Source organism: Gallinula chloropus (assembly GCF_964237585.1).
Source record: "Gallinula chloropus genome assembly, chromosome: 5".
In the NCBI taxonomy this organism is placed as follows: Eukaryota; Metazoa; Chordata; class Aves; order Gruiformes; family Rallidae; genus Gallinula; species Gallinula chloropus.
The window spans coordinates 6,619,621-6,639,063 of NC_140090.1; positions in this window are offsets into that span (position 1 = coordinate 6,619,621).

The window sequence follows — 19,443 nt, forward strand, 5'->3', positions numbered from 1 at the left end:
ATGAAATGTGGGCATTAAGTTTGCAGGATATGCCATGATGCATGACTACTGTGAGACCTCAGCAGTCTTACTCCTTTTCCTGCCTGCCTCCAACAGCTCTTCCTGCTGCTCGCTGAGATTATCAGCCCTTTGGAACAGTTAGTGTTTGTGCTTTGCTTCACCCCAAGATCTCCTCGTCTTTGGGAATGCAGGCAGGGTCCATGTCAGTAGTTTTTCCCCAAGTATCCTCTACAGAAACACCTACTTCTGCTTATTCTTTACAGTCTACTGGAATCCCAAATGAAGTCTGAGCAGCAAAGCCAATACCTCATCCAAAGAGTTTCCAAATGAGGGGTCAGATGGGATACAAGGGTTATTAAGATAATTGACAAGGGATAAGAAGTGAAGGAGATAAAAAAGGAGATAAGACACTCGCTTCCAGTCCTGAATGTGCAACCAAAGCCAAAATGCTCTTGACCTCACACTAAGCTGCGCCCACCCTTGCATGGAATGGCAACACTGTGCTCACTGTCAAATTTGGTTCAATAAAGCTGATCAATAAACACCCACAGATGGATGCAATGACATGATAAGCACACAGGGGAAGAAGCGCTGCTGTGGGAAGGTATTGCTCACACAGGTCTCTGCCTTTGAATCACACAGGGCTGACAGGAAAAGGACAGCGAGGGAGATGCTCAGCTTTCCAGCTCTTTGGAGTCATGACACCTCTGATAGCCTCCAGCAGCATTATTTAAACCTGGCTTTGAAATTATGTCAAAATATTATTATCAGATGGTTATATGAGACCCAAAAAAATGCAGAGTCATGTACATTTCAGTGTGGGGAGCAAACAGAATTAAATTTAAAATTTCCTATGTGCATGTGGATAGGTATACAGGATATTCAAGGAAAAAAGGGACTATTTTACTGCAGACACCATGTACAGACAACCTTCAGTCACCTTGCAAAATGCAGAAAGCTTTCCAGTCTGTAACCTGTGTACCACTGTTGCACCTCAATGGTTTATTTATTTTGACCAGAATACACAGGGAAATACACGGATCTTCTAGGAGCTCTTTGCAGCCCTGCCATTCCCTCCAGCACAAGCAATGTCTACTGGGCTCCTCACCGAGTCCCACACCCCATAATGCAACACAGAGTGGAGCTGCCCCTGAAGCCCCTGTGCCACCCTCAGGGTGACCCTGGACACAGAGGGGTGCAGGATCAGCCCCAGCAACCCTGAGGGGGCAGCAGCTACTGCCATGAGTAATAAAACCATGAAGTCTGGGCAATGTTAGGGTACTTAGTATCTTTACAGACAAGGATGCTCTTTAAGTCATCCACTGTCATTCTCATAGCACTCCACGGCCGTTGCAGTGATGACAGGCCCTGATGGGCCCAGCTCCCCCCTCCTGCCCTTGTGTGAACACAAGAGTCTCATTTCCCTTTCCCTTGACTGGATTTTAACTCTTACCCCAGAAAGGGTCCGATCGCCAAGGTGGAGGTGGCCCACAGCTCCAGGCAGGTGTGAGAAGTTCCTAGAAGGACCAGCACAAGGCACCTTCAGCAAACTGGATGCATCCAAACCATGACTGCTTCAAAAAAATCCCAGGAAAGAAAAGCAAATTAAGCAGCTTCAGTGCAACCCATCCATCTCTCCTCTCTGAACTTACCCGTGCTCCACGACTTGTGCCATTGGGCTTGTCTTTGCCCACGTCCATGCTGCAGATCTCGTATCTGCCCCCGTGTAATGACCATCTGCTTTCAAATGAATGCCCCGGATTGCCCCACTCAGGTATTGCCTACGGGGGTGTGTCCTAAATACAAATAACAGTGATGGGGCTGCTGAAGGCACCTCCTGCCCCATACTGCTCTTCAAAGAGTGCAGGAGGGAAGCAGCTCGGTTGGCTCTGGCACATTCCAGGCTGCAGGATTTAATGTGCCTCCTGAGCCGTTAGCAGACCTAACCCAGGGCTGTGGTTTCCCTGGGTTTTTCTCCTTCCCCTCCTTAAATAATGCATACGTGAGTGAGCTTTCCTAAAGCAGCAGAGACACTTTTGATCTTGATTACTAGTATCAGCTATAGAGAGAAAATTAAAATTCAGGATTTGTTACCAACACTTTAATTATTCAGTGTTATCAAGTTGTCACCGGGCCTTTTAATTATTTTTTGGCTTATACCTAATTTCCCACACTATGATTGCTTTGGTAATGTTAAGGTAGATCTGCAGCCGTAATAGAAAACGTTCAAGTCATTTATGATGCTGGGGATTGGAAATGACAACGTTAATAAAATTCACACATCTCCTGTGCCACACGCCAGCGTCAATGTAGTGTTCATCTGCAGCTGCCGTGCTATTCAATTATGCTCTTTTGGTACGAATAAACACTTAATAATATATTCAAAATGAGTAACACTGACTGATTCTGCATCTATTTAAAGATTGGGCATAAGACTATAAAATCTCACTGGCAAAGCCTCTCCGGGGGGACTTTGCGTTTTGGACAACGGTGTGACTCTGGGAAAGTTTCACCCAAGGCATTGTGAGGTTCCAGAGGCAAGAAGAGGTTTCACAGGTGATTAACCCCAATTATGCAGATAATTACCACTGTTTACAGAGATGATTTGCTCTAACACACCAGGCAGTTCTGACACAGCAAAATGTTATACAGAGAAGGAACCAGCAGAGATGCTGCTCAGGCACACTGTTTGGCACAACTTACTTTCTTGCCATCTCATGACACTCCTTGCTCAGCTTTTAATTAGCAGATGCACAAACCAACGTTTCTAACCAGCACCTCCATCTCTAGCCTGCAGCACCTTCTGCAAACAGATTTGACATGTTTGAGATTTAAATCCACATTCCATCATCAGTGCTGATCTTCCAGAGATGGGGAAGCAAGGGTGGCTCACACACCACCCAAGGACTCAAGATTGTCACATATTTTATACCGTCCCTCTCCCCATCAATGCCACACACAGTTGGGAGGGTATCTGTATGCCCAGAATGACCACGGGGCTCTGGAGATGGGCTTTTTCCCGTGCCAGTCTGATGGCTTGACTCACAACTGACTGCCTCCACCCCCCAAATAATACCCACACCGCAGAGATGTAGATGATCAGTGCCTGAACCAGAACTAACTCCTCAGAAAATTGTACTTATTGCAGGACAAATTGAGTCTGCTATGGCAGAAGCCAGAATAATTGCTCAGGGGAGCACGGGGCTTATCCAGCAGTTAATTCATTATTTGTACCTGCTCGGAGCCAGGACAGAAACGGCAGGCAAGGCGGCAGCAAACAAGGTACAAACTCCAGTATCTCAGGATCAATTTGTTCAGATAAAGGCATATTGCCATCATGGCAGGTTTGCAAACCACCTCTACAAGCGCTTACGGGGCAGGGGAATAAGAGGAGGGAGCTGGTTTACTACTGCCTTTTAGTTTTGGGATAAGATACGCAGACCTGAATGCAATTAATGCTGTGGTTTGGGCTCTGCTATGCCTTGGTAGGCACCCCAAAGTCAGGGTCTAGAGGGGAGTTGTGTGGTAAGGGTGGGAGGGCAGAGCCCGTGTTTGCAGTGCCACCAGGATGAGGACACCAGCACACACCATCAGAGAAGTGATGCTGGCGCTGAGCTCTGCTTTCTTTCTCATGACACTTATCATACTGGGGCCAGCTGCATGCTCCTGAGGATGCCCCTTTTGGCTGCTCTAAATACACCTCCTCAAGGGATGGGGGCTTCTCCACATCTGCCCTGCATTGGCCCCTGTCCCTACCACCTCCTCTGCGACCCCATCCATGTGTGCGAGCCCCAGGAGCAGCTCTCCTCCACCTCTCCCAGGAGCAATTCCCCCCTGACAGCCAGAGGCCCATGGCCAGATGATGAGACTTGCCTTGGGTGCCAGGGCTCAACTTCCCCAGGGGTCTCCAGAACACCTGGAAGGTGATTTAAAATTCAAGCCATCAGGCATGCAAACAAGCTCGGGCACACACACACTGCCTGAAATCCCACCTGACCTTGAAGCAAAGCAAAGCTTCTCCTAACTTCAGCATCACTGGGATTGGATGTGGCTGAATGGGTGTGTATATATATATATATCTCCCCATCACTTTGCCTTAGTCCTGACTGATGCAGGGAATCCACATGCAGCATTGCTTGCTTTGCTGCCTTCACACCAGGACAATGCAGTTGGGGCAGTCACAGTTGCCACTGTGGATGGATGGCAGGGGAGCTTCCCCACCCAATGCAGGCACTGGATAGTTTTTCCTTTCAATTGAGAGAACATGTTAGTTAGAATAATCTCCGGCAGATTTCTGCTGTTGTTCTGTGCCATTTCACAGACATTTTAGTACAGCAAGTGCTAATGAATCTGGTTGTTCCCCTTGTATTGATAGATAGTGAAAATATAGTAATTTTTCTACTCTCTAAAAATAAATGCTTCTCACGTGGAAGAGCAGTTACTGTAACATGAGCATGTCTGAGTTGGTAAGGGCACTCGTATTGCACCCTATTAATACACCCATCTTCCATAGAATCACCTGGGTTGGAAGAGACCCTTTACATCATCGAGTCCAACCACAGCCTAACCCTGACTAGCCCACCTCTAGATCATGTCCTTAAGGACTCCATCTACATGCCTTTTAAATACCTCCAGGGGTGGTGACTCCACCACCTCCCTGGGCAGCCTGTTCCAATGTCTTACAACCCTTTCAGTAAAGAAATTCTTCCTGATGTCCAACCTAAATCTCCTCTGGTGCAATTTCAAGCCATTCCCTCTCATCCTATTGCTTGTCACCCGAGAGAAGGGATCAACCCCAACATCTCTGCAACCGCCTTGCAGGTAGTTGTAGGGAGTGAAAAGGTCTCCCCTCAGCCTCCTTTTCTCAAGCCTAAAAAGCCCCAGCTCCCTCAGCCATTCCTCAATAGGACTTGTGCTCCAGACCCTTCACCAGCTTCGCTGCCCTCCTCAGGACGCACTCCAGCATCTCAACATCCTTCCTGTAGTGTGGGGCCCAAATCTGGACACAGAACTTGAGGTGTGGCCTCACCAGAGCTGACAACAATGGAACTATCACTTCCCTGCTCCTGCTGGTCACACCATTCCTGATACAGGCCAGGATACCGTTGGTCTTCTTGGCCACCCAGGCACACTACTGGCTCATGTTCAGTTTCCACCAGTTCCTGAATGGAAGAGCAGAAAATGCAGTATGAATTCAGAGGTACACTAGTCAGAGAAACACCCAGAGAGGAAAGAATAATAAATCCAGTTGGCACCACCCCAAACAACCATTGCCTGGTTTCTGCTGCACAGAAAAGCCACCACAGACATCTTCTGCTCCCTTGCAGTGACATCACCATCTTATCATTTAGTGACTCGCATCATCACTTGGACCAGACTTGCCTTTTTCTTTGGAAAAAATGTAACCCAGGGAAGGAAAAGCAACCAGAGTGAAGTAGTATGTCTGGGAGGTCATCAGCAAAATCCATCCTTGAGGTAAAGAAGGGAGCAAACAGCTAAAAACCAAGCTGCAGTTCCCGTCTGGTCCCCAAAACACTTAAAAACATGCTCACGGATATACATGTAGAATATCCACACCAGAATTACTGACTAGACAGGTGTTGGAGGAAAGAAGCCACTGAGAAACCTGCCAGGGAAGCCCCATCTAGGCTCTCAGCAGGTACTGCAGAGACTGAGCAGACACAAAACGGGCATCTGTAGGCAACACCAATACCCACGCCAGCAACCTTGCACCGTGGGTACGGATGAGCACCTTGTTTTCAGTCCCAGATGTGCTGCTGAGCCTCCAGATTAATTTATTTTGCTCCATTTTAAACCTGAAAGCAAACCTGGGCTTTTAAATGTTAAAACCATCACACACTGGGGAGGGGGAGAAGAGCAAGGTATTGGCAAACCTTGTGAATATGAATCCCAGCGCTAAGCAGAATCTGCCTTCGTGCAAGGCGAGTTTCTGTCCTTCACCCCCAGCACGCTGAGCAGCTGAATGTCTCCATGAGCAACAGGAAAGCCCACGTCTCGGTGATGGGTCTGGGTGAGAAGAGCAATTGAACACGTTATGGGTTAGGGAAAGGTAACTCTGGTTGCAGGACTGCCCTCCACGTACAAGGAAGAGAAAGGGATTGGTGTCACCTTCCCCTGAAGCCCCTTTATAGTAAGACAGTGTCTGTTGTCTCAATACTAGAATAAATAATCCCAGGCAGATATTAATCACAGGGGATGTGTGCAGCACAGCAGCCAGGCTCTGCCTGCAGCCATTGCACCCCCACTTGCCTCCCACCAGTGCTCTCAGCCCACCCTTCCACAGACCACCCCAGAAAGGGGCTGAAGCATCCAGCACAGCTCTGCAGGGAACCCACCAATTTCTCCTCCGCATGTCCACAGCTTCTCTCACCCTCCCCCATCCCTGGTAAGGGCTGGTGTGTGCTGGCATCGCTCTGTGTCAGCATCTGACTCTCCCTGGGGTACTTTGTGCTCTTGAGTTGCTCTCTCGGATGATGCTCAGCCCTTGACCTGCTCGCAAGGGACACTGAGTGATTTAGGGAGCTGCTGGGACAGGGAAGGTCTGATCCCTGTGCCTTGGTCACATCAAAACAGAAAACCATCAGTCTCACTAAGAGCGATATGTCACCCTTACAAATTAACCCAGACTTTTCACCATGTGCCTGCTGGGAGAGCCACCCCGAGCCAGCACCACTCCACTCGGGCAGCAGCAGAGGAGCGCAAACCAGCTCCATATTTTTGCAGCCGAAGTCTGCTTTCAGCTGGGAAGCAAACAAACCCCTGAGAAAAGCAGGGCACACTCTCCACAGAAGGGATTTAACACCAGCATCTAAGGTCTGCTGGCGAAATTGGTCATTTGATGAAGTAACCAGGTGCAGGGCCCTGCACCCATGGCTGGACAACCCTGACATTTCGGCTCCCTCCCGCCCCCACCGCGATAAATGGAGCTGTCAGGTCAGAGCACACTGTTTCATTTCCATTCGAGCACCTATTTAATATTCATCATGTTATAGGGGGACATTTTTATGTCGGGAAAAACACAAGTGCTCTCCGAAATGACTCAAGGGCAGTAAAGAATAAATTGTCTTTAAACCGGTATAAGGGATCCTGAAGTCACAAACAAGGCATAAAATAATATGGAGGTGGAAAGTGCTTCTTCCTTATTAGGTTTATCAAAGTAAAACTAGGCTGGCAAGCTTGTTCTATCAAGCAAATGGATGTGGTAAAGAAAGGAAATGAAAATTCTGCTCCATATTCATTGTTCCAGTGTCAGCAAGGGAGAAAAAAGCTCCACTTGAGGGGTTTTTTTTTTCCTTTTGGCTTTAGAAAGCTGATCTGAAGTTTTACAGGCAAAAAAACGTAAGCAAAACTGATAAGGAAGCAAAAGAAAATCAAATATAATTAATAGAAACAAAGCAAGTAGCAGAAGAGGCCAGACAAAGTGTCTAATATTAAACTAAACTACAAAATGCAGAACATGCCTGACTGCTCTGGGCACCAACAGCATTCTAATAAGGAGATTTCTTTTCCAAAGCTCCCAGCACTGCACCAACCAGCATCACTGCTGTCCCCATCCCACAGCCACCCACCTCACTGCTCCCTGGGCTGGCAGCAGGTTTTGTCTCCAAACCCTGAACAGAGTTTGCTTTGCTGTTTGAATGAGGTTTGAACGTGGTCCCAGTACACAACCAGCACAACCAGTCCCAGCCACAGCCCTGCTGCACCTATGCAGTAAAGCTGGACTGTTTCCCAGGTTAAAAACAGGCTTGTGCCTTAAACACCAAAAGTTTAAGGGAGGACTAGTGACTAAATGGGGAGGGTTAATGCTGGCGTGGGCACAAGTGTGTTCCTGCAGCCTTGGGAAATGGGTCTATTTTTCTCTGTAAGACACCCACAGGGAAAACAAGTTTTAAGTAAGACCCCAATAAGCTGAGACCTGGGAGGGAACCAGTCCTACAGCCAGTGCTGCATCCCATGTTCTCCCCATTTCATTTCAAACCTTACAGCACAGCTTTCTCCCCCCGCTCCCTGACACCCACTTCCCAGGTTCACATGATTAGGTGAGACAGGCGGCTTTCTGGGGTTTAGAGTTGCACCTTCCTGGCTGTCACAGTGATGGAAATAAGATGATGAAGAGTAAAAGCATTATACAGAAAAAATACTCCAACATTTCATCATCGAGGAGCGTCAACCCTCATGATTTGTGAGCAGGGCTGCTGATTCTGCCAGTAGTATGGTTTCTGTGAAAGGGAACTAATAACTGTGTGCAGTGGGGACCGCCAAGGGGATCCCACAGACTCATCTCCAGTGATGGCTATTCATTTCTTATCTGTGTTCTGACAGCACGTCAAAACCACCGCACAGCTTTGCCAAGTTGAAAAGAGTATGGGTTTATTTTTTGTTGCTGGTTGGAGAGTTTCTTGGTCAAAGATGACCCATGTCACATGTCCAGGAGTGACAGAGGCACAGAACTGAGAGGCCTTTGGCCTTTCTACAGCCTGCTGAGTGCGATGAACAGATTCGTACTCCTTTTCCTCACACCTGCCTCCAGTCCCACAGGCTCCTCAGCACAGACTTCTGAGGACAGAGCTCGATGAGACTAGTGGATTACACCAGCCTCTACTCCTGTAGCAAGCATGGAGTTACTGGAGCACGGTTTGTGCAAATGCACTCTCTTTCCTCAGAAGAGGACAGTGGTTTTACTGACAAATGGAGTGAGATCTCACTTGGCACGGAACAAATAAAACAGTAAATTATTTCAAGGCACCAGTTTACAGTAACAGAGACTGCATTTACAAATAATCACTGGGGAGCTCCTGTATCACACACAGGAAGAGTGGCAAGGCAGCCCTGATGTGACACGTCTGCGTTACAGCTTTTCATCTCAACTCAGACTTCAACAGGTATTTTCCGCCAGTCTCTACTGGAGAAGAAATAGCAATCTTGTGATGCTTCCCAGCAGCAAGAGACCTGTCTGCATGTCACCACTGCCACCACAGAGTGCAGCAGCCAGTCAATGAGTAGAGCTTACATGGACGTACGCCTCTGATGCTTCTCAGCCAAGCCCATCAAGCAGATGTCATTGCAATGGAAACCAGAGCCAGGACTGGGACTTAAAACTCCATTTTCCCTGCTCCAGGACTGTCAGGCACTGGGAGATGAAGCGATTTGCCCAGTTACGAAACTAGCGCTGGGCTGTTAGAGGAAACAGCAGATGGCTGTCAGTCACTCTGGCATGACCTGCCACTGCTGTGCCTTCTCTGTGCAGTCCCTCAGCATGTCTGTCACTGGGAGAGATGGCTCAGACACACTGTCTGGGTTTCAGAAAATGTGTTTCTTACACCTCTGAAAACAAGCAGTTCGCCTCCAGCAGCTGAAACACAAGCAGTCACTGGGGCTGCAGCTGGGCCACAACCTCCACAAGCTCTACACAGTGTATGTTGGAAGAAAAGAGTCCTTTGTCACAGAGAGATCCCTTCTGCAAAGTCCTGCTTTGGACTGCAGAGCTGAGGACAAGGTTTTTGCTTCACTAGGGAAAGACTTAAAACACCCACCACAAATAGGAAAAACACACTACAAATAGGAAAAACAGTGATGTCCACTGTCACTGTGGACTTCCCACCTTTTTTCTCAAAGATAACAGATTAGATTTAAATCTCAGTTGGGCCCCATCACTGAAACACTCCTGGATTTCCATCCTCAGGGAGATCCCAACTGCTCCACCTAACTAAATTTGGATAGACTCAGTCTACCCAATGCACACAAGGCAAGAAGCTTATCCCTTCTGCTGTGGAAAAGCAGCCACAGACCACATTTCTCATGGTACACATGTGCTTTTCGCTGGTCTGACCCACCAACTGATGGGATGTGCTTCTGTAATTGTGTCACTGAATTAAATTGACTAGCAACGTGGAAGGCAAAACCAAGGCCTGCAATTAAATCACTTAATTTAGCACATGAGTTGTTTCAGGATCAATGAATTCATACTCACAAAGGGCACTGAAGGTAGAAAACTCTAAGGAAGCAACAGATAATAACCCACAAACAGTCTGGCCACCTCTGAGTATTGACACATCATTTACTGACTTTGGATCAGACACATCCCTCCTTTGCTACCTCCAAACAGTTTTCACCTGATGCCACAACAGCATCAGAGGAGTGACAGTCACTGTACAGTTATTCCTGCTGAACCAGCTAACCAAAGGCTGGTTGCAACAGAGTGAAGAAATGTCACACTTGTTTTTGGCCTCATCCACACTGTACAGTGTGTGATTACTGGGCAAAGGCAGCAGCCTGGAAGCACCATTCCTGGGCTGCATCCTTCTGCCAAGGGAGATTGTGGAGTCTCCATCTCTGGGGATATTCAAGACCCATCTGGACGCCTATCTGTGCAATATGAGCTAGGGAGCTGCTTTGGCAGGGGGGTTGGACCCGATGATCTCTGGAGGTCCCTTCCAACGCCTATGATTCTGTGATTATGTGATCTGCTCCCACACTTCCCCAGCACAGCTACCTGAAGCTTGCTCACATGGGGTGGGAAACCAGATCAGACCAAAAAACCAAAATAAATTACAACTGCCATCTTCCTCATCTGAAAAATCAATGCTTGCTGCTCCGATTCACCCACGTAATGCTGAAAGATTCTTCACTCTTATTACGTTTGAAGAGGGTTGGTTGTATTTTTTTTTCCAAATGTCATACAGGTCTGTAACAACCACAATATTCATAACATGCAGGTGAACTTTCATAAGGCAGAGGGGAAAATTAACATTCTTCCTTATCAGAGGAAATTGAATCTGATTTTTCATTCCATCAAAACATCTCTTCCTGGACAGGATCAATCCTATAAATTGCTTTAACCCTTGTATCTGTCTAGAGCCCATTCTATATGATATTGTAACAAAGCATGTAATCAAAGTAAATTAGTATAATTACCAACAAGTGCAAATATGGGGTTTCTGGGTTCTTTTCACAGGCATTTCATATGTGACCATTTTACCACGTGTTTACATTTAAAAGTAAGAATAAGCTATATTAGATTGGAAAGTAAAAGGGTATACATTAAAAACGTATGCAGAGAGCATCCTGCAGCCATGACTACCACTGTAACTCTTCATTCAAATCCAGTCTTTTCTCTCCAAATGTAAATACAACCAAATCACAAAGTGTAGCCATGTAATAGCCCATTTCCAGGGACAGTGGGGTCCCATGCTGTCAGATTTCATGGCAGGACTCTCCTCTCTCTACCAGGTAGGACCGAGAAATGACGCATGCATGACTCCACTCAATGGTAGTTTGGGTGGGCTCCTCAGGTTTTTACACTCAGGTTTCTAAGTCCTAGTTATCCTGATGGGTCAGACAGGCTTCTTGAAGGTAACTGTACAACTTTCTTGACCAGTGACATCCCCCAGACACACCCCGTCCCCATTAGTGCAGCTATGACAGGCAGGGTACCACCATTACCCGGGGAGATGCTCATCCCCAGCCAGCAAAGCAGACACAGGGAGCCCAGGAGGAATTACAGACGACTTACGTTATCTTCCACATCCGACAGAAGCAGGAGGCATGACCCGTCGTAACCGTTACGAGTCAGGTCGTGTCACATCACAACGGCTTAACGGCCCGGCTGGTGGCACCAGTCATGTCAGCAGTTAAATGACAGTAACAGAGTCACCTGTCAGGTCGTGGCTCGGGGAGTCAAGTAACACATGCATATTGATGGCAAGTAATAGTGTGAGCACAGATACATCTTCATAAAGATAATATAAATCAAGCTCCTGTCCGGGACAGGCACACGTCACGGCTGTAAAACGTGGAAGTTAATTCATTTAAATTAGATTTTAAACCAGACAGAACTGTAATCTGTCCTGAGGCACGTTAATACATCAGGTTTCCTGATCCATCTTTCAAAAGGTCCTCAGTTAGATCACATTTTTCCTGCATTACCACCTCCAGATTGAAAACAAGCCCCAAAATTAGACTTAAACTACACCTCTCCTTCTCTTCCTAAGTGCAAACTAAGTCACATATTTACAAAAAAGTAAGTCTTTGAAGAAGCTAATGCCACGTTAGCAGCAAATGACCTCATCTCTAACGTTACCTTCAGACTTCTCAGGACCAATCCAAACTGGAAGGGGAGTAGCCACAGCATTTCCCCTTCAAATAGGCTATCATGTGATATTTTCAGGGTCCTGTTTCTGTTTGGGTGTGAAGCTCCAGTTCATTGGGTGTGAGAAAGTCTCTAGATACTTGCCTGTACCCTCCCACATGCCATGGACCACTTGTGGTCAACGGCTCAATGTCCACATGGAGGTCTATGACCCTCAGGGGTCAGTACTGAGAGTACTGACTGTTAAATATCTTTGTTGGTGACATGGACAGTAGGATCGAGTGCCCCCTCAGCAAGTTGGCTGGCAACACCAAGCTGTGTGGTGAGGTCAACACACTGGAAGGAAGGGATACCATCCAGAGGGACCTTGAAAGGCTGGAGAGATGGGCCCATGTAACCTGCATGAAGTTCAACAAGGCCAAGTGCAAGGTCCTGCATGTGGGTCAGTGCAATCCCAAGTACAACTACAGGCTGGGGGGAGAATGGATGGAGAACAGCCCTGAGGAGAAGAGGCTTGGGGGATGCTGATTGATGACAAGCTCCACATGAGCCAGCAGTGTGGAAGGCCAACTGTGTCCTGACTGCATCAAGAACAGAATGGCCATCAGGTTGAGAGAGGTGATTCTGCCCCTCTGCTCTGCTCTGGTGAGACCCCACCTGCAGTACTGTGTCCAGCTGTGGGATCCCAGTACAGGAAAGATGTAGAGCTGTTGGAGCAAGTCCAGAGGAGGCCATGAAGATGATCAAGGGGCTGTAGCACCCCTCCTGTGAACACCCTGTGAGAGTTGGGCTTGTTCAGTCTGGAGAAGAGAAGGCTCTGGGGTGACCTAATTGCAGTGTACCAATACTTAAAGGGGTCCTACAGGGAAGTGGGAGAGGGACTGTTCACCAGGGAGTGTGGTGATAGGACAAGGGGCAAAGGCTTTAATCTGAAAGAGGGCAGATTTACGTTAGACATTAGGAAGAAATTCTTTACTGTGAGGGTGGTGAGGCACTGGAACAGGATGCCCAGAGAGGCTGTGGAAGTCCCATCCCTGGAGGTGTTCAAGGACAGGTTAGACGAGGCTTTGGGCAACCTGGTCTAGTGAGGGTATCCCTGCCCATGGCAGGAGGGTTGGAACTAGACGATCTTTGAGGTTCCTTCCAAGACAAAGCATTCTATGAGTCTATGATTCTGTTTTTTGAAGGTATGTGCAGGTAGAGCCTCTAACTTATGTAAGGCAGTGCTAGGACTACTCCCTCGGCTAGTAAAGCCATGAGCCCCAGTCTTGGTGGGGCTGCTGGTGGGCTACCTATGGAAATTTCAGGCTGTTAGCCTGAAGAGCTGTGCCTACTCAAGCCAAGAGGAAAGAGCAAGGATCTGCTAACAGCGAGGCAATCTGAAAACTGACTTTAGGGGGAAAAGGTCTGCTTCACCGTTAGAAATTCGTTTCCTAGCCCACTTCTTTAACAGGTTTCTCCTGCTTAGCAGAGCCACACAGAGCAGGGCAGAAGATCCACCTCAAGCACAGTATGGAGCAAAATAGCTCCCAGCACAAATTTGACATGGCAGGAGGCTGCAAGTGCTAGAACAGGTGCACATACAAAACCCTTCTCACCTGGGAGCTGTGATTTCTCCCAGACCAGGGCTGTAGCACGGGGCTCTTCGCTGCATCACCGGCAGGCCATCTCCAGCAGAGCATAACCTCTCCCATGAGGCTTTGACACATCATCACCAGGTCCAATGACCCTGGCTGTCCATGACTGCCCTCAGTTTGCTCCCTTGCACAAACCAAAAGCACAAATACAGTAAATTAACTGGTTTTTATCATTGGGCTGACCCATTTAATGGACATGGAAACTCAAAAGGCTTGTTAGCACCCTCCTCAGCAAAGCATCATCATCACTGAACTGAGCGATGACCGGGCGATCCCAAAAGGGTGCTGAGTTTTCATCAGTCCAACTGAGCAAACCTTTGGGAGGGGGATGGGGAAAGAAAAGGTTCCTTCATGAGGGGAAAGCGTAAGAAGAAACACAACCTTTCTTTAACGACCCTACGAGCCTCACCTTTGTGCCTCTCTCAGCACAGACCCACTGAGGCTGCTATTAGAAGCAGTTGGTGTTGAGGTAGAAATATTTACCTCCTCTTCTTTTATCGAGCACCGACTGCACCAGACCATTTGCGTCTTTAAAAATCGCTACCTGAGAAGGGAAGATTTCCCCCAGGAGCAGCAGAGGTTACAAACCATCTGCAGCTCACGCAGTGCAGGTTACAAAACCAAGATGGTTTTCTCTTTTTTTTGTAATCAGAGAGGCAAACGCCACACAGAAGCAGAAATGAAGGTGGAAATGCAGTACAGACCACAGCTGTGTTACATTTATAAAAGTGAAAAGCCTTCCTCTTCCTCCTCAGAACTCCAGGCTGACTTTGTTACCCAGTTTCAGGACAAAGTTTTGCCTTTCAAGTCCCAGTGGCAGTGTCTGGTTCTGTCCTCTGATCCAATTTATGCTGAGGGCTGGATCCTGGGCTGAACTCATTTTTCTTGCTCCCATCAATGCCTGCCTAAGATGATGAATATTGCTTGTACTTCCAAACCCAAATGTTCAAGTAAACACCAAGAAGAGGGTGGAGGACTGATGTAGTTTGATCAAAGGGAGGTGTTTCCCCATTGGTTTTTTTTCTTACTCTTTTGAGCTCACTGGTACTGAAGCCCTTGGGTTTGTCTCTGTTTTAATATATGAACTTCCAGCGAGTTGGCTGCTCACAGTTTTTCTCTTTCTCACCACAAAATCAGTTGTATGTTGATTTTGGATCAAATCCCAAGATCTCCCTTTCCTCATAGATCTGGAAGGGAACCATAGAAACTGAGGCACCTATAAAATCCCTGCAGGGGAAAAAAAAAAAATCCGAATGGGTTTGTGAAGGGGGCCAGTTTTTAAAAAACAAGCAATTGATTGCAGCCCAATGAACCTTAAACTGAAATAAAAATGATAATGAAGTTATCATATTTTATATATACTACTATTATACATGCATTTGTTTTATATCCATGTAAATTATGTAACATCATATAATAAATTATTTGTGAAGGACTGTATCTGGGTCAAAACCAGTATTCAGTTTTGTGAAGGCTCCTTAAAGAAAGAAAAACAGATTTGCTACCTCACATGCACACGGATCCACTGGTCAATTGCAGGCGACCCCCAGTCTCTGTAGAGGTTCAAACCTCACCATCTCGGGTAGCAGGTCCTTGAACAATTCAATCTCTGAAAAAAAAGGAAAGATGCAAATGTATTTTTATGTTATGAAGAGTAACTCACTGCGTTTAAGGAAAGCCTTGGTCAACAGTTACGAAGCAAAAAAAAACCCCAAAGCCTCCAAATCACAGAATCACCAGGTTGGAAAAGACCTTTAAGATCATCGAGTCCAACTGTTCCTGTCCCATGCTAAACCATATCCCTGAGCACCTCATCTACCCTTTTTTTCAACACATCCAGGGATGGTGACTCAACCCCCTCCCTGGGCAGCCTGTTCCAGGCCCTGACAACTCTTTCAGTGAAGAACTTTTTCCTGACATCTGATCTGACCCTGCCCTGGCACAGCTTTGTGCAGTTTCCCCTTGTCCCATCTCCTGTCTCCTGGCTGAAGAGACCAGTGCCCACCTCTCTATCACCTCCTTTCAGGCAGTTGTAGGAAGTGATGAGTTCTCCCCTCAGCCTCTTCTCCAGGCTAAACACTCTCAGGTCCCTCAGCTGCTCCTCATATGATTTGCCCTCCAGCTCCTTCACCAGCCTGGCTGCCCTTCTCTGAACATGCTCGAGGACCTCAGCGTCCTTCTTATGGTGAGGAGTCCACAAATCTACCTACACAGATCTACCTACAAATTTTAACAGGTTTTCCAAATACCAGAGTATCATAGGTGGTGGTGGGCATACTTAGATCAGTTCTGACAGAAGCCGTGTGTTGCAGGGTAATTCTGACATCAGGTTGTTGAAACAGATCCCGAGGTACCGCTGGGAGGGAGGTGCCACTCTGGGGTGAGACAGTGAGACCCCCACCACAGCGGGTCTGAGCCTTGGCTACACACAGCCAGGTCCACCCCGGTCTGGTGGTGAGGGCAACACATTCTCCGTGTAGGAGATGTCAGAGAAACCACCTCACCAGCACATCTGAGAGACTCTCAAGTGCTAAAAAAAGAGGTGGGATGGAAGAAGAAAGGGGAGAACCAGGCAAATTCAAACTGTCTGTGGGAAATACCTAACAAGTAGTTCAATACCGACTATTCAAGCTGGAAGGAAACAGCTGCCCAATTCTGTTCAATTCCCTGTTCAATGATGAAGCATATGAACTTCCAGTCATTAACAAAGGCAAAGTGGTAATTGCTGTGGTCATTGTCAGAAGTTAACAGTCCTAAATAATCTGCCCGCCCTCCTCGACAGCATCAGTGGCTACAAAAAACTTTTTCCAGTTAATGCTTCTCCAAGAGGCTGAGGGTTTTCTTTACTGCTCCTTGCAGGGAAGGCATGTCTTCTTGGTTACCCCAAAGTCTTACCTTTGGAGATGATCCCCAAGGTATGGACCACCTAGAACTGTGCCCTTCTTTACCTAAAAGAGAGAAAGATCAATAAACTTCAACACTCGAGAGCACCACTGTCCATTCACACCAAGAAGGCTTGGATGCATAGTCTCTGGATAAGGCACTGAATTACTCCAGCTGGGGAAAGTGATTTTAAGTTATGGGTTGGCAGCATTTTGGGACATTTATTGCAGTGGTTTGATCTTGGGTCGCCTGCTTCATATGAGAGAAACTAGAGTGCGCAGTCTTTGTAGGCAAAAATCGCTCTCCTTGGCCAAATCCCCAGCTGGCAGTTTGCAGCTGAACTTCACACCCACAGCTGCTGCTGAGTACAAGAAGAAATACAAGTTTCCTTTAGAAGGTAACAGAAAGCTGGCACCCAGAACCAGTCGGCCACATCTCAGCAGATTTGGATAACTCATGTCATGCAGGGAGAAGAGGGTATTGGAGGAACATGCACATCCACCTCAATCTGAGCAGGGAGAGCTAGATTCACATCTATCTTCCAGTATTCCCTGCAATAAAAAAATAATTGCTATGGGAAATAAGACTGTTGTGATTTCTACCTTCATCTGTGTCCAGTACTCCTTGTAATGAGTCCCATCTGCCTCATCTGTGGGTTGAAGGGAGTTGTTTGTAAACTCATCCCCCACTACACAGGGGTGCTTAACAAACCCTGTGCTGAGGTGGATCTGTTGGGGTAAGAGCAGATGCCAAGTCAGAAAAAAGAGCTAAAAAGGATGAAATGGAGCCAGTTCCACATACTTCCAGGATACAGCTACTCCTGATACATCCTTGCAGCACTACAAGCGATAATTTCCAACCTTTCATCTGAACTGTTCATTCCTACTCATAACCACATCTATAACCAGAATACTCACCTGACCTTGCAATATGTAGGTGTACGAAGCAGACTGTAGTTAGTTACACAATGGAACACATATTATGCCAAATTAAACGCTCCAGCAATACACCTCACCTCTGGAAAGAAAATCTGGGCAGAGACTTCAGCTTGCAAAACACTTGTAAGAATAAAACCTGCTAAAACCCCGCATCTCTAGCCACAGATGTTCCTATCAAATTCAGCAAAAAGCAATGAAAAAGACATTATAATCTGTGAAGAATAACCTCTTTCAAAGATTCTGTGATGCAGTTACAACTGCACATAGTCATACACAGCCTCCTTACTCACAGGCACGTACAAACAGGGAAATCCCAGTTACACCACTTGGCACCTCAGTCCAACTCTTCATTTTTATTCAAGTCTGCACTCTGATGTGCGATGGCACCAAAGAAGGTGCAACCAAACCACTTCAATTTCCAACAACCTCTTTTCCTGGCACAGGAAGATGGTGAAGTCATGATGGGAACAGCGAATGTAATGTTCTGTGGCTGTGTGCTAGGTGGAAGAGCTGGGAGGATTTGTGTCAGGACTACTTTTCACAAGGGAACTTACCAGAGGATGCATCTCAAACCAAAGTGCCCATAGGAAGTGTCCAGTGATGGAACAGCTGGACAAAACAAACCAAAGAATGCAATAAAGTGGCAGATAAAATCTAATGTAGAAGAGCATCTAGCAAAAAAATATTGGCTTCATCTGATAGCTAAAGGGCTCTATGTTAACTATTGATGTTCAGGAATGAGGACATCATCAAACCTCATCAGAGGTCAAAAAGAGAAACTTGCATACTAGGATTTACCAGAAAAAGAAGAGAGTGCTGAGGAGAATGTGGCATGACACCACTGTGTAATGGTTTTACCTATGCTCAGCATGCAGGATCCAGTCAAGCTGCAAGGGTTCGGGGAACGGCAGTGGTGAATGGACTGCCTTTCACACCAAGAACAACTCCTGAAGCCAGGACTCTTCCCACTGCAGAGGAGACAACTGAGAGACAGTATGATAGAGCTGTACAATCCTGCATGGCATGGAGGTGAATACGAAAGCACTGTTTGTTTGCTGCTTCTTCTACTATGTGAACTGGGGACAGGAGATGAAATGAGGTACATGTTCCCAAAAGGAGGTGGATTTGCGCATGATGCAAAGACCTATAGGTCTTGTCCCAAGACTTTCTGAATGCTAACAGAGTGTGTGTTTGGGGGAGAGTTTGAAGGGAAGCTGCATGGATCCACAGACTCACCAAAGGATATAAAAGAGAAGAAAATCACTTTTGGCTCAGACAGTCCCCACAGCCACAAATCTGAAGGACGTAACAGGACTCAGGGGAGGTATTACACACAGTGCCCTGGTCTCATTTTTTTCCCCCAGACACCTGATTTTAGCCACTCTTGGATTTCATGCACTAAAGTAGACTGACATTAACATAAGCCACTGGTCTGACAAACTACTGTAGCTGACCTTACATTGCTGTTATGTTGGTACTTCTTCCTACTTGTGTCCGAGGCACAAGGTATCTGGAGGCACTACTCCTAGTTTTTCTCTTGACATTTCTCATCACCAGACCTTTGATAGTTGCCATGAAGGAGCTAACTGTAGGGCTAACCACAGTTAACTCTGTGCTCTGTGGCTTCTTTAATCCTATTTTCTGCTATCACTGGCGAAGATTATGGTATAACTCCTACAAATAGAAGAAGTTCCCTGTAAAAAAACAGCACTCTGCTCCCCATGGGAGGTACTATAGATCCCCACTGCTCTACTTAGGAGAATCACCATCTCATTTCCAATCAAATCATCCCAATATCAAATTTTTGGATGCTTTTGCTCCTTTTGCAAAACTGCACTTCAGCTTGGATGGTTTGTGTTTCTCCTATGGATTTATT